Below are 13,245 nucleotides of genomic sequence, written 5' to 3' on the forward strand. Positions count from 1 at the left end.
GTGACATTTTCCGCTATTGCCGTTCCTGCCATGTCTGTCAAGCGGTGAAGTCACGGGGCGGCAAGCCGCCTGGAATGATGAAACCGATTGACAGTGTGCGTCCGTGGCAGATGGCCACCTGCGATTTGATGGGGCCTTTCCCCAGGAGCAAGCAGGGGTTCATAGACCTGAAGGCCTACGCGTCACGGTCTGACGAGCTTGCGCCGGTACCCATTGGTATCAAAGGCAAGCGCAAAGGCACAACTGGTGCTGCGGAACGCAAGCGTACGGAGCACCGGTACAATCTGAGGCGACGGTCACCGGTGTGATTAATGCCGGACGGCGGACTTTTCCGCAACCGAAGGCACGCAGCCTCAGCTAGCTGGCGAGCTTTCTCGTCAGACCCTACCTAGGCGAAGCACGGTGTGTTATTTTTTTTTGTTTTGGCAGCATGCTCAGTTCCAGCCTTGTGTGTTTATCTGTTTATTTATTTGTTTTGCTTGAGTCAGTTTCTAGCCACTTTCGTTTCCCGCTTGCTCGTCTGTTTTTGTTCTAACTTACCGAGATGTACATAGGCAACATGCGTTTGTGTTAGCGTTCAGTTTTTTTTTACCCGACTTGTACATAGGCAAACTTCAGCCCGCTCGTGCTTGCTCTTATCTTCCAGAGGCAAAAGATGGGTGTCGTTTGTACGGCGCGCCTCTTCTCATTTCCGGCCCGACTGTGGGTGGTTGGCTCGTTAAGGAGCCGTGTGTCGCGGTGCGAGTTTTGTGCGGCCCGTATGGAGGGGAAGTTGGCGGGGCGTTTGGGGCGATGGGGGGCGGAAAGTGCACCCTTTGACCCTCGCCGCGGCTTTGGACGTTTCTGATGTGGGGGTCGTTGTCGCCGACCAGCGTCCGCGCACTTGCCGGTGTATGCGTGGTTGTGGCTGTGATTGTGTGCGGGCGTAACCATGAGCCAAGGCGACGCCTGTGAGTTGTGCCGTTGTGTGCTTCTGCGTGAGCGCGAGGATGAGAAGGACCCATCGCTGTGGCAAAGGTTACACATCGGGACGCCGCCGAACGTCCTCGCCCGTTTCAGCCGGCGTGAAGGGGTGCACTAACTGTCTTGTGCCCGAACGTGATGTCGTGTCCAAGGGCGCGAGGTCAGTGCTCTGCGGCGGCCCCGTCGTCATCAACGGAAAGAAGACCGCCATCAGTCGTCGGCCCTCCCAACCCGTTCAACTTCAAGTCTGCGAGCGGTGAGTCGCCGACCGGCCCACTGGGCCGCGCCATCGAACTTTGAGGCTGACATCCACCTGTCACATAGTTGTACAGTTGAATTCACATCGCCTTGTGTACCGTGTATATAATCTGCAAGCTGTTTTGATTTACTGAAGCGTATGCAAGTGTTGTTTGCCTTGTTTTTCCTTTGTTTGTGTGTTTTTTTACGTTGTTCTGGCTGGAACTGAAGTGTAGCTAGTTTTTTTTGTGTATTCATTTCTTTATTTCGGAACTGAAGTGTAGCTTATTTTTTTGTGTATTGATTTCTTTATTTTTGGCCGCGTGCTTTGCGATGGGTAGGAGGGCATTTAAGGAGAGGGGGATGTGGGAATCCTGGCTTTCTGCCGTCGCCTTTGCGCGGCTAGCCGGCCTCCCGCGTTGTTTCTCCTCTTTCCCTTGCTCCCGCCTCAGGCGGTGGAGAGGCGGCTGGGTGACTAATCACTGTCATTTAGCCACAGCTCCGCCCCGGCTGCCCAAGGGCCTTTGCCATTGGCGCCTTTTGGCGGGAATCCGGGACCCGCTTTGGGCGGCCGCGCACTGCGCGACCGTCCGAGCGGGGCCCAGAGAGAGAGATCCCTCCGAGACAGCGTAAGGTGCGTACGTTACTGTTTGTCCCGGCCGGCCTTTGCCGCTCGGACCAGTGCTTACTCGAGCTCGCCCGCACGTGTCCTCTGACCTGCAGCGGCTCGAGCCTGTCCAGCGGGGTCCAGCGACCTCTGACAGGCGTACCTTGCGTTGAATGCCCACTCTCTCTCGCAACCGGCCCAACGGTCGACACGAGAGAGAGATCACAGCACTGCCGCGGGGACATTCTCCTGCAGCGGCGTGCTAGCGGCGCACATTGCTCGAGTCGCTTCGTGCGCGCAGCGGAGCCTTGCTCCTCGCGCGCCCCCGGGACGGGGTGACTATTGAGTGCGTGTGTACCTGCTGAAGGACGACGTGAATAAACGTCTCCTTTGTGAACTTGGAGGCTTTTTTCTTTGCGGCGAATCGCTCTCCTCCCAGCGGAGGTTGAGTGCACCGCATCGGTGTCCCAGTGTGTGTGGTGACGGCTGATCGGGGCCCTTGGCTCGCGCGAAGCTCGAACCCTTATAAAAATGGTCTATAGACTTTCTATAGACTTTTTATAGACTCTATAGCCATCCTATAGACTTTTCCTTTTGTCTATAGACAGTCTATAGAAAATCTATGGACTAAAGTCTATAGCTGCTTCAATTTCCTTTTGTCTATAGACGGTCTATAGACTCTCTATAGACTAAGGTCTATAGCCGCCTCAATTTCCTTTCGTCTATAGACTGTCTATAGACCCTCTATAGACTAAGGTCTATAGCTGCCTCAATTTCCTTTTGTCTATAGACTGTCTGTAGACACTTTATAGACTGAAGTCTATAGCTGGCTCAAATTTCCTTTTGTCTATAGACTGTCTATAGACACTTTATAGACTAAAGTCTATAGCTGGCTCAATTTCCTTTTGTCTATAGACGGTCTATAGATCCGCTATAGACTGAAGTCTATAACTACCTCCATTTCCTTTCGTCTATAGACAGTCTATCGACTCGCTATAGCCTAAGGTCTATAGCCGCCTCAATTTCCTTTTGTCTATAGACTGTCTATAGACTAAAGTCTATAATTGTTTCAATTTCCTTTCGTCTATAGACGGTCTATAGACTCGCTATAGGCTAAGGTCTATAGCCGCCTCAATTTCCTTTTGTCTATAGACTGTCTATAGACTAAAGTCTATAATTGCTTAAATTTCCTTTCGCCTATAGACGGTCTATAGACTCGCTATAGACTAAGGTCTATAGCTGCCTCAATTTCCTTTTGTCTATGGACTGTCTATAGACTAAAGTCTATAACTGCTTCAGTTTCCTTTCGTCTATAGACGGTCTATAGACTAAGGTCTATAGCTGCCACAATATCCTTTCGTCTATAGACCGTCTATAAACTCTCTATAGACCAAGGTCTATAGCTGCTTCAATTTCCTTTTGTCTATAGATGGTCTATAGACTCCCTATAGACTACAGTCTACAACTACCTCAATTTCCTTTCGTCTATAGACTGTACACTATAGATAGTCTACTGCCTATAGACCAGTCTATAACAATCGTAATTTTATCTAACAATGTTCGATACACTGACTTTCGACTAAGTCCAGAACAATGTCAATTCATTTTTGCACTGCATGTTGAGGGGACCTGCATCTAGTGACCGCAACTATGTCGGGAGTCCCCCAACTGCTTCGCTATTACAGAAATTAAAAAGTATTGCGTAAAACCATTACAACACCCTCCTGTATATTGTTTTCAGGAGCATCAACAAGCACCTTTTCGTTATACCGTGACGTATATTGTAAATACAATTAGATATTAATGCTAACAAGTAAGCCGACGAAAGGCAACCGTTCTAGAAGTAAGGGCGCCCGCAAACTGTACTACATCAAACGAATACGCTGTCCCTTAAAGGAATCGCCCTACACAATTCCATTCCATCTTTCGATCGTTACTGTCCAACGCGCTGAAATCAGACACATTTCATCAAAGGTTCTACATTTCTCTTTAAAACGTCCTGAAAATAAAGGGGAAAATATGGGTGTGAGAATTCAAGGAAGCGCCCATCCCTTAGAAACACTTTAGATTAATCTCAAAGAGCCTGGTCCTCTGTGCGATTAACATCTGCCATTTCTACCTTTGCAGTTTGTATTCACGAGAATAAGTGCTGCGACGCAACAATCACAAAGCCAGTATTTTTTCGTTCCTACCCTTGCACCTGTTGCTTCGGAGCCGATGACACGCTGATGTGGCGCATATCAGTTTTCTAAACACGAACACACGCAAAAAAGACGTTATGCTATGCAACCTTATAATTATTATTTGAGAATCGTACCACATACTATTCGGTGGGAGATGCGGCGCGTATACCGACAAGAAGTTAGATTTCGGTTCTCTTGTCACGAAAACAATAAGATTTTTAGAGGGTAAGCGAAGAATTTAAGCTTATAAACCTTCTGTGGTCTTGGATATCAGGTCAAGCTGCACACGGCAAGAGTGCGAGCGATAAAGATACGACCGTGAAATGGGTTTCTGTTTCACGTTTTACCCATTTTACCGCGAGACGGCGGAAAATCATTCGGGCTGCAAACGACCCTGTGCGTGGCTGCATCAATGGCGTTGGCATGATTTTCGCGGATTACGTTTTCTTCAAAATCCAGCTTCATCGTCCGCTTACGGTAAGTCTACACGTTTATATTTTATTCATTTGGTCTCCTAAACCACTCTAAGCAGAGCTGTGTGTGCAGAACAGATTATGTGCGCAGTTACAAACGTCCTATCTTCGTTTCTAAGGCGGAAGCCATCGGGTTCTCGACTAATGCCGCTTATCTCTGCCACGCTGTCTTTACTAACGCGCGGAAAGGCAGTCTGTGCGATGCCTTTGATGATAAGCCGCTCCTCGCGAGCTGTCTACTAGATTTTTCGTGTTTCGAGGTAGATGCGCGGCCAGAAATGTCGTTTAGCCTGTGAATGACGGCCGAAATGGAACTGTGTGTTAGTTAGCGCCCTGTGAGCTCAATTTACTTTGCACCTCCGAAAACGTATTTACATACAGTCTCGTTCAGTGGTGGATTACATTTATTTTCTTATCTTTGTGTTATCGCCTGTCTGGACCATGGAGTGATGTTCTTTTTTAGGTGTGCATTGCTTGCTACGTATGGACGCTCGCTCGGTGCGCGTCGTGGACGCCGACGTTTCAGCAAAGGTGTCTTGTAACGCTATAGACTGGAGCGCGAGACGTTTGTCAAAGTTGTATTCAAGCGGCGCTGGAGGAATGCTTGTAGTGTGATGGATGAATAAAATTCGTTGCCGGCGCGAATGGCCGGCGTGCTCAAACACCGCGAAGAACCCACGAGCTCCATCCCATCTCCCCTTCGTTGCACACGTATGGATTCGTCCGTGTCTGTCATCAGAGCCGTTGGCCGCCGCCGCTGGCTTGCGGGCACTTCATTTTGAAAGCTGGGTAAAGGTCGGCTCGACAAGAGGTGGCTTACATTTCGTTCCGAGTGGTTCGTTCATGAATCCCGCTCACGCGTGCACAGATTTCTAGAATACCATTTGCGCGAGAGGCAAAGTATGTGTTTCTGATTTCAGACTGCTACGTTACGAAAGCGCCGATGTGACTCGCCGCTTATTTGTGCCTAAAATTAAATTAAGCTCTCGTGTTATTATAGCTGCGCCTGTTGAAGGCGTTAATTGTTTCATTGAAATACTTCCTACTTTGAGCACGTTAAATGCTTTCGCTGATTTTTCTAGCAGCGTTGGGTTAGGCTGCCTCCGTGCAAGAAACACACCTCTTTACTGCGCTGTTGGAGCTGCACTTGAAGGAAAAACTAAGTGAATTTCAGGCGGTATTTTATCGTGACAGTAATTTGCTGTCTCAACCTGGCGACTGCTTTTGAAACGGCGCAGCTGCAGCCTCTGTGTGCTGTATTAGTTTTCTGAATAATGAGCGCGGCATGGAAGCGCTGCAACCCGCTTGTTTCTAAGAGCGCGCCCAGATGTACGAGTATGCTGTTCCGTCTTTGTGCTTCAATTTATAGGCGCAAATCTGTGGTGAACTGGTTGCTTCTGCCTGCTGGTTTTGTATAGCTTGTGCCCGTTTGAATATCGGCTTACGTACACTCGGCCAAATCTTTAACTGGCTTAGGTGTTGCATCGCGAAATGCACCTGTAAAAAGGTGCCTTTTGGCTACACTGCTGGCATATTCATGTTGTAATTTGATGCGTGAGATGGCATTTCATAGTTTCTTTTTGTTAATATAATGTTTGAGTGGAGTACTTGCATGTTTAGATCAAAGTTATCAGAAATATTCATCGTCTGCCGCTACGAAGAGCCGGAACAAGCGGAATACGCAGCAATGGTTATGGTGGCGCATTTGCACTAATCTGGGTAAACGACTTGTCCGCCATGAAAGAAGTGGTACTTTACCCAGAGGATGAGGCCATATGGACAAGATCCATTGCTGCGTATGCCGCTTGTTTCAGCTGTTCGTAGTGGCAGACGAATGTTTCTGATAACGTTGATCTAAACACGCAAGTACTGCACTCAAACATTGTATGAACAAAAAGGAACCACGAAATGACATTTCACTCGTTAAATTACACCATGAATATGCCAGCAGTCTAGCCGAAAGGCACCTTTTTTACAAGGTGCATTTAGCGATGCAACACCCGAGCCAGTTAAAAATTTGGCCGGGTGTACCAGGCTTAATTCACGCAGGGTATTCTGAAGCGCTTCTTCTATAGCGGTTATAAGAATAAATGCTGCAATATTCTCCATTTTGGATCCCTCTGTAAGGTGCACTGAATCTGTGTTGTATGGAGGTGGCATTCTTAACAGCCCCTTGCGAGTCAATGCAGATATGTGGCACAATTGTTCGAAGTCTTCTGTTACAAATAGTGTAAAAGGATTGCCATAAAGAGATCAGTATTGGCTGTAATAGTATTGCCATACAGAAATCAATATCAGTACTGGATTCAGAGTATAGTGCTCCAGGGATTAGGGGTCTTTGTTACAATGTTTTATGACGACACTTATAATCTGTCGTGTATTTACTGAAATGATTGAGCCGGCGTGATAGCTCAGTGGCTATCATGTTCGTATGGCGACCTGAAAGATGCAGGTTCGATTCCGGCCTAGGCGGTCGCATTTTAATAGAGGCAAAATGCTAAAGGCCTGTGTACTCTGCACAGGTGACCGAAATTATTCCCCAGCCTTTCACTTTAGCGTCTCGTAGCCTGTGTCGCCTTGGGTCTTTGAACCCCATAAAACCAAACCAAAAGATCAAGATTGCCTTTCTAGAATGGCATAACCAGGATATGCCTTGCATTGTAAGCGCATGTGTAGAGATGGAATGGGATTTTTTTTTCAGTTCCTCTTATATTATTTTTTTTCCTTTGTGCTGTACAGGTGAACATGCCCGCATGATTTACTGCAGACAACAGGCCACAAGAATGCTTCTGAGGAAACTAGCCGGACTGTTACTTTCAACATTTATGTTACTGTGGTGCATTCTTATGGTGCATGTATTGCATATTCCCAGCCTGGATAGCTTGGAAATAAACTAAATTTGTAAGTATATTGATTGTTTCATGTGTGAACTCTGTCTGGCGACCTTTTTCAATGATTGTGGACAGTCTATAGGCAGTCTATAGATAATGGTCTACTAATAGTTTAGTAGACAGAGGTCTATAGACTGTCTATAGACAAAGGTCTATAGCACTGCCAGGCCACACACCTATGGAATGTCTATAGACAGTCTATAGACATATGTCTACTGGACCAGTGGACTTTTGTCTGCAGACTGTCTATAGACAGCAATCTACAGGAAGTCTATGGCCATAAGTCTATAGGTCGTCTATAGTCCGTCTATAGAAAAGTGTCTATAGACGGTCTATAGACAGCTCTATAGGAAATGCATGACCATAAGTCTATAGATCGTCTATAGACTGTCTATAGACCTGTGTCTATAGACTTCCTATAGACCTATAGACTTTCAGTAGACATTTGTCTATAGACTGTCTATAGACAAAAGTCTACTAAAAGTGTATGGCCATAAATCTATAGACTGTCTATAGACCAGTCTAAAGGATTTGTCTATAGACAGTCTATAGACTTCATAGACTAAAGTCTATAGACAGTCTATGGACTGTCTATAGAAATTTTTATAAGGGAACCCGCGGTGGGTGGTGGCCTGTGTCCACTAAGGAACCCACAACTCCTAAAGGCGAAGCTTAAGCGTCATTAATTAGCAGTTAATTAGTATTCAGGCATTAATCAGTGATCAATCATTACTTAGTGATTTGTCATCACTTAGTAATTAGTACTGAATAATATGTGACGCCACCAGAAGCAGCGAAAGTGGTGCTGAAAACGCTTTCGCCTCTACGCACTTTAGACAGTCAAAGTGCCCCCTGAATTTTTGTCAGAGAACAGGAACCTAGGCGACGGAAGCAGCATGTGCTTCCTCAGGAGAAAATGAAAGGAAAGCACAAGAAAGCTGCAACCGGAAGGAAAGTAACTGCCAGTTCCGGAAAGTGAGCTATCACCACAAGGTGATAGACAAACAGTGCTGCCGCCAAAAGGAGATTAAAGGCAAGCTCAAGAGAGAGAGCTGTCACCGAAAGACGATGAAAGGCAGGCATAAGAAAGACGGGCGCCGCCGATAAGAGAGAAAGGGCAAACGCGCGAAAACGGGTTGCCACCATCGGAAGCATCAGCTTCAACGGCACATGGATAGCAGCAAAGTCAGTCACTTCGACAGCCCTGAAACTAGCGTCAGAATCAGAGCTAAAGAAATTTTCCAGGCGTCGCTATCGCGCAAAGCGAAACACATAAGTGTGCCGAGGCAGATGGATCTGGGAAGTAGAATAAACTGCAAAAAGAAAGCATACAAGTATTCGCGCGGGAAAGAGTATCAGGGGAGGAAACCGAGATACAAGAGAGCGCTGCCCAGGAGGGGAAAAATTAAGGAGCGGGACAAGTGTGAATTTTGCCGCCAGCACAGAGAGAGCGAGACGCGCAAAGGCGCGTGCTCTCATCTCGCTTTCCACTGCAGTCACGGGAGAAACCGCGCTCCCACAGAAAGCGGCACGCGCGCGCAGAGAAAACGCGGGTACGGCTCAAAAACCGAAAGACTGTACGGGGCCGCAGTGACAGGGTCAGGAAAACTGGCAATAAGAAACTGCCTAAGCGCTCAGCCAAGCATAGGTATCGCGATGGAAAGCCGCGTGTCAGGATAACGCTATTCCGTATGCGCAAAATCAAAAGGCTGGGGAGATGCGAACCTGACATCGAGCGGAGAGGCAAAAGGTTGCGCGAGAAAGTCATGACTCGTCGAAGGTCTGACTTGCCACCACGAACAGAGAGAAAGAAACAACGGTCCGACCGGAAGCGTTGCGCACTCGCCATTGAACACCGCGACTGGCGCGCGAAGCGCAAAGAACGGGATAAGTCGTCAGTAAGAGAAAACAAACCGTTCTCGTACTGTACCGCCCGTAGAAACTGGAAGGACAAGTATAAAGAGAGAGAGAGAGAAAAAAAGAGCGCAGCTACAGCGAACGAGGCAGAGCCATTAGCTTCCTCTGTAGCGGGCGTCGTGTAACGTCCGTTAGAACCGAGTTGAACGCTAACGCAGACGTACTAAGCCGTGCGTTCTATGTAAGGCTGCCTTTGACCGCCTCGTGGCTTACATTTTGTCACTTCGCGAACAGCTATTAAGGTCGCTCGTAAATCGTGGAAAAATTGATATCCCCATTTGTGGCCTCAGCTGAGTGTTTTCCTGGCCGAGTGATCTCAAGAGAGCAAATTTACTTTGCATTCATTTTATTCCGTGTGTGACATGTGTTTGACACTTTGTTTGAGTTATTACTTTAGAGTTCTTGTATCCCACATGTGTCTCTTGTTGAAGAGGGAGCGAAAAGGGGACAGAACTATTGCTAGCGGAGTTTTTGTGACCTTTAAGTCTGGCGTTTTGGAGGGTGACAGAGGGCACTTGCTCGTGTTGGGTGTTGCCTGTTGTCGGTCGGTTCTTGGTAACATGCAGAACGATCAACGACCGATGCTGAGTAGCAAGCTCTTCCGAAGGACCGAGCGAAGCTAATCCAGTCACCTGGGCGACAAAGCTGCGGAGCAGTGATCCTGTCCTGACGAGCGGGACCTGTTCACGGAAAGGAGCCTGGAGCTACCTGCGGCTGAACACCGGACGGGAACGTGGAGGAGCCTGGCGTACGAGCGCGCCCCGCATCCGAGCCACGCGGAAGTAGCTCGTATTCGTGGCGCATTGTCTGGCGGCGGTGGTGCTGTAGTGCCGGCGTCCACATTTCGCTGGCTGGCCTCTCGGAAACCAGCGCTGCGCGCCCGCCGTCGCTCAAAGCAGGCCCAGACTCTCTCGGACATGTCGCGGCTTGCAGCGTGAATCATCCGCCTCGCCGGCGCCGACGCGGACCCTTCCTTCTCCCCTCTTCACCGTCGGTGCGAACTCCTACGACGCTTCGCCGGCCGACGCCTCTCGACCATCGGTCTAATTTGAACGGTGGCCAGTGCCATGACCTGATTGGAGGATTTGAACGCCTGGCTGCCTCAACGGACACAGGTAGCTTTAAAAACGGAGCCGCGCTGAGCCCGAGCAGCAGACGCGCAGCAGAAGAGCCATCACGCCGGAGCTACGCTCGCCGCCGGGGCCGCCCTTCTTTGTGCTAGCCCGTGGTGCTCTTGGTCCTTGTATCATGTAAAAGCCATTGTACATACTGTACATAAAAGTCCTTTGACTCACCGTCGCCTCGACCGTTTCCTGGCTCGGACACCCAGTCCCAACAGTGGTGGCAGCGGTGGGATGCTCCCAAATCCCAACAGGAGCTAGCGCATTCCCAGTTTATGTGGTCGAGGGTCCCTCTCGCCCCACAGTGCTTGCATCGTTTTCTTTATCTCTATGAACATGATATGCCCAGACTGGGTTTATGAAGTTCCCAGCTTGGAGGCGTCGCCATGCGATTTCCTCCCTATTGTTTAGACTTTTATCCGGTGGTGTCACCAGTCTCCTCTGTAACCGATAATTTTCAACAATTTCCGTATAATTTTGCAGACGCTCGTCCATGTTCCGGCAGTCGGGCGGCTCCACTGCTACCCGGAAGTAGATAGTTCGGGCTAATTCGTGGGCCGCGTCGTTGCCAGGAATGGACGCGTGTGCGGGAGTCCAAATTAGGCTAACTTTTCTGTTTAGCTGTCTACTGGCCAGAGTTCTTGCCGCTTCCGGCGAGATCCTACCCTTTCCAAAATTATAGATGGCCGTTTTGCTATCGCTAATTATAAAATTGGCTTCCGTTTCAACGCAAGCGAGCGCTATCGCAACTTCTTCAGCTGTTTCCGCGTTGCGGCTTCTAATGGTGGCTGCCGATACGGGGGCACCTCGGTCGTCGACCACTCAGGCGACCGCCGCACCCGACTTGCAACTTGCTGCGTCCACGTACGCAACGGACGTGCTGTCCATCGGATTGAAGCGTCTGATTAGTGCTTCTGCTCTCTTCTCCCTCCTTTCAGTGTTGAATATGGGATGCATGTTACGAGGGAGTGGAGGAATGATTAGATTTTCTCGGCAGTCCTGCGGAATGCTCGATTTGACTCGTAGTCCCCTATCTGTTTGCAGGCCTACCATTTCAAGGATGGCTCTGCCTGTGGTTGTTCGGCTTAATCTTTCGAGCTGTGAAATTCTGACAGCCTCCGCTATTTCGTCCCAGGTTTTGTGCACCCCCATAGAGAGCAGCTTCTCTGTGGAGGTGCTAATCGGTAAGCCCAGGGCCCTCTTTATGCACCGTCGAATGAGCGAGTCTAGTTTCTTCTCCTCAGCCCTAATGTTTAAGAAAGGTGTGGCATAACTCACGCGGGAAGGCACCCCCGGGCAGCACCATCGTCGGGGAAACTCGAGATAGTTACTTCGTCATCATTTGTGTGACGTCACCAGTGTCACATAGGCAAAGTGGTGCGGAAAACTCTTTCGCCTCTACGCACTTTAGACAAAGTGCCCCCTGAATTTTTATTATTGGTTAAGAGGGCTGTGACGTCATACACCACGTGATCAGTGGAAGCTCGCTGAAGCTGCTTGTCCGCGCGCGTGCGTCAAGAAGTTGGACGTTCTACGCTTACCGTTGGCATGGATCCAGAAGCAGGGTCATCGCGCGCTGTGAAAAATCCCCGCGAGTGAGGAGATCACCCATATTCGTGCACTTCCATTATGCATCATGTGTGTAGTCTCACGGAAGCGCTATGCTGTCGCACTGCCACACGTGGTGATAAGTGTTGCCCTAAGTTTTGAAGCGAAATGCTTCAATAGGCTAGTCAACACCGAGGCTAGCGTGGGCCCCGTCGTCAGAAAAAGCCACAGGTGCGCATGCGCGAACTGCGTGACGTCACAGGAGAGGCGCAGGTGGTCGGAGCCGCCGCTGCCGCGACTCTGCGACAACCGTGATGTCACAGGAGAGGCGCGGGTGGTCGGAGCCGCCGCCGCCGCTGCCGCGACTCTGCAACAACCGCGTGACGTCACAGGAGAGGCGCATGCCGCCGCGGCTCTGCCGGTTGACCTTTAGCTGCTGCCGCGCGCTTCTGCGCATGCGCGGCTGTGGTCGGAGCTGCTGTGACTCTGTCGGTATATATGTAGGAGCGCTCTGAGAGGAGCGCAGGCGGCCATGGAAGACAATGCTGAAGTGGTGGCGTGGAAATTGGCCGAGAAGCAGCGAATAAATGCGAGACGTAGGGCTCAACAAGCTGCTGAAACGCCGGAAGAGCGGGAGGCTCGCCTTGCTCCACGGCGCCATAGAGATGCTGAGCGTCGTGATAATGTGGAAACAGAATAAAGTTGATTTATGTGATGTATGGCTGAACTCAATGTTTCACCGTGAGGATAAGCCATGGAATATCTACAAGTGCAACCGTGTAACAGCAAGATAAGCCACAACTACGCCTAGTAAACCATAAGCTAAGCCATATCATCGCCGAAGCTTTTCGCTTCTGATATCCGGGCTTAACCGAGCTAAGCCCCAGCCAATTTTTACACTGGGCTCTGCAACAGTCCCCGGACCCAATAAAGATATCTGACCGTCCCGAAGACAGACGCGCACTCCCTCGCTGTTCCGATGGCTTAGCGACAGGGTTGTTGACCCAGTGGTCGTGTCGCAACGCTTTCTGCAGAGCAACCGAAACGACGATGTCATGACGGCTACCCGCACTAGCACTCGTTCACCTGTTCTCCGATGTCTGTTAACACTTGTGTTAGCACTTGTGTTACAATGCCGCAGACGCCACCTATACACCTCAAAATGCCTATACTAAAAAAAAAACAGAAATTCTGGTTCACTTGCGTTGAAAGAGCCGGCAGATGGCCTGCGCGTGACCTAACTGGTGGTGGAGTTTTGCGTATAGCTTTTACTGAACTTGCAAGGTGCTGGTGGAAGTGAGCGGA

The sequence above is a fragment of the Amblyomma mixtum genome, chromosome 6 (genome assembly GCF_055824585.1).
Source record: "Amblyomma mixtum isolate Tamu chromosome 6, ASM5582458v1, whole genome shotgun sequence".
Classification (NCBI taxonomy): Eukaryota; Metazoa; Arthropoda; class Arachnida; order Ixodida; family Ixodidae; genus Amblyomma; species Amblyomma mixtum.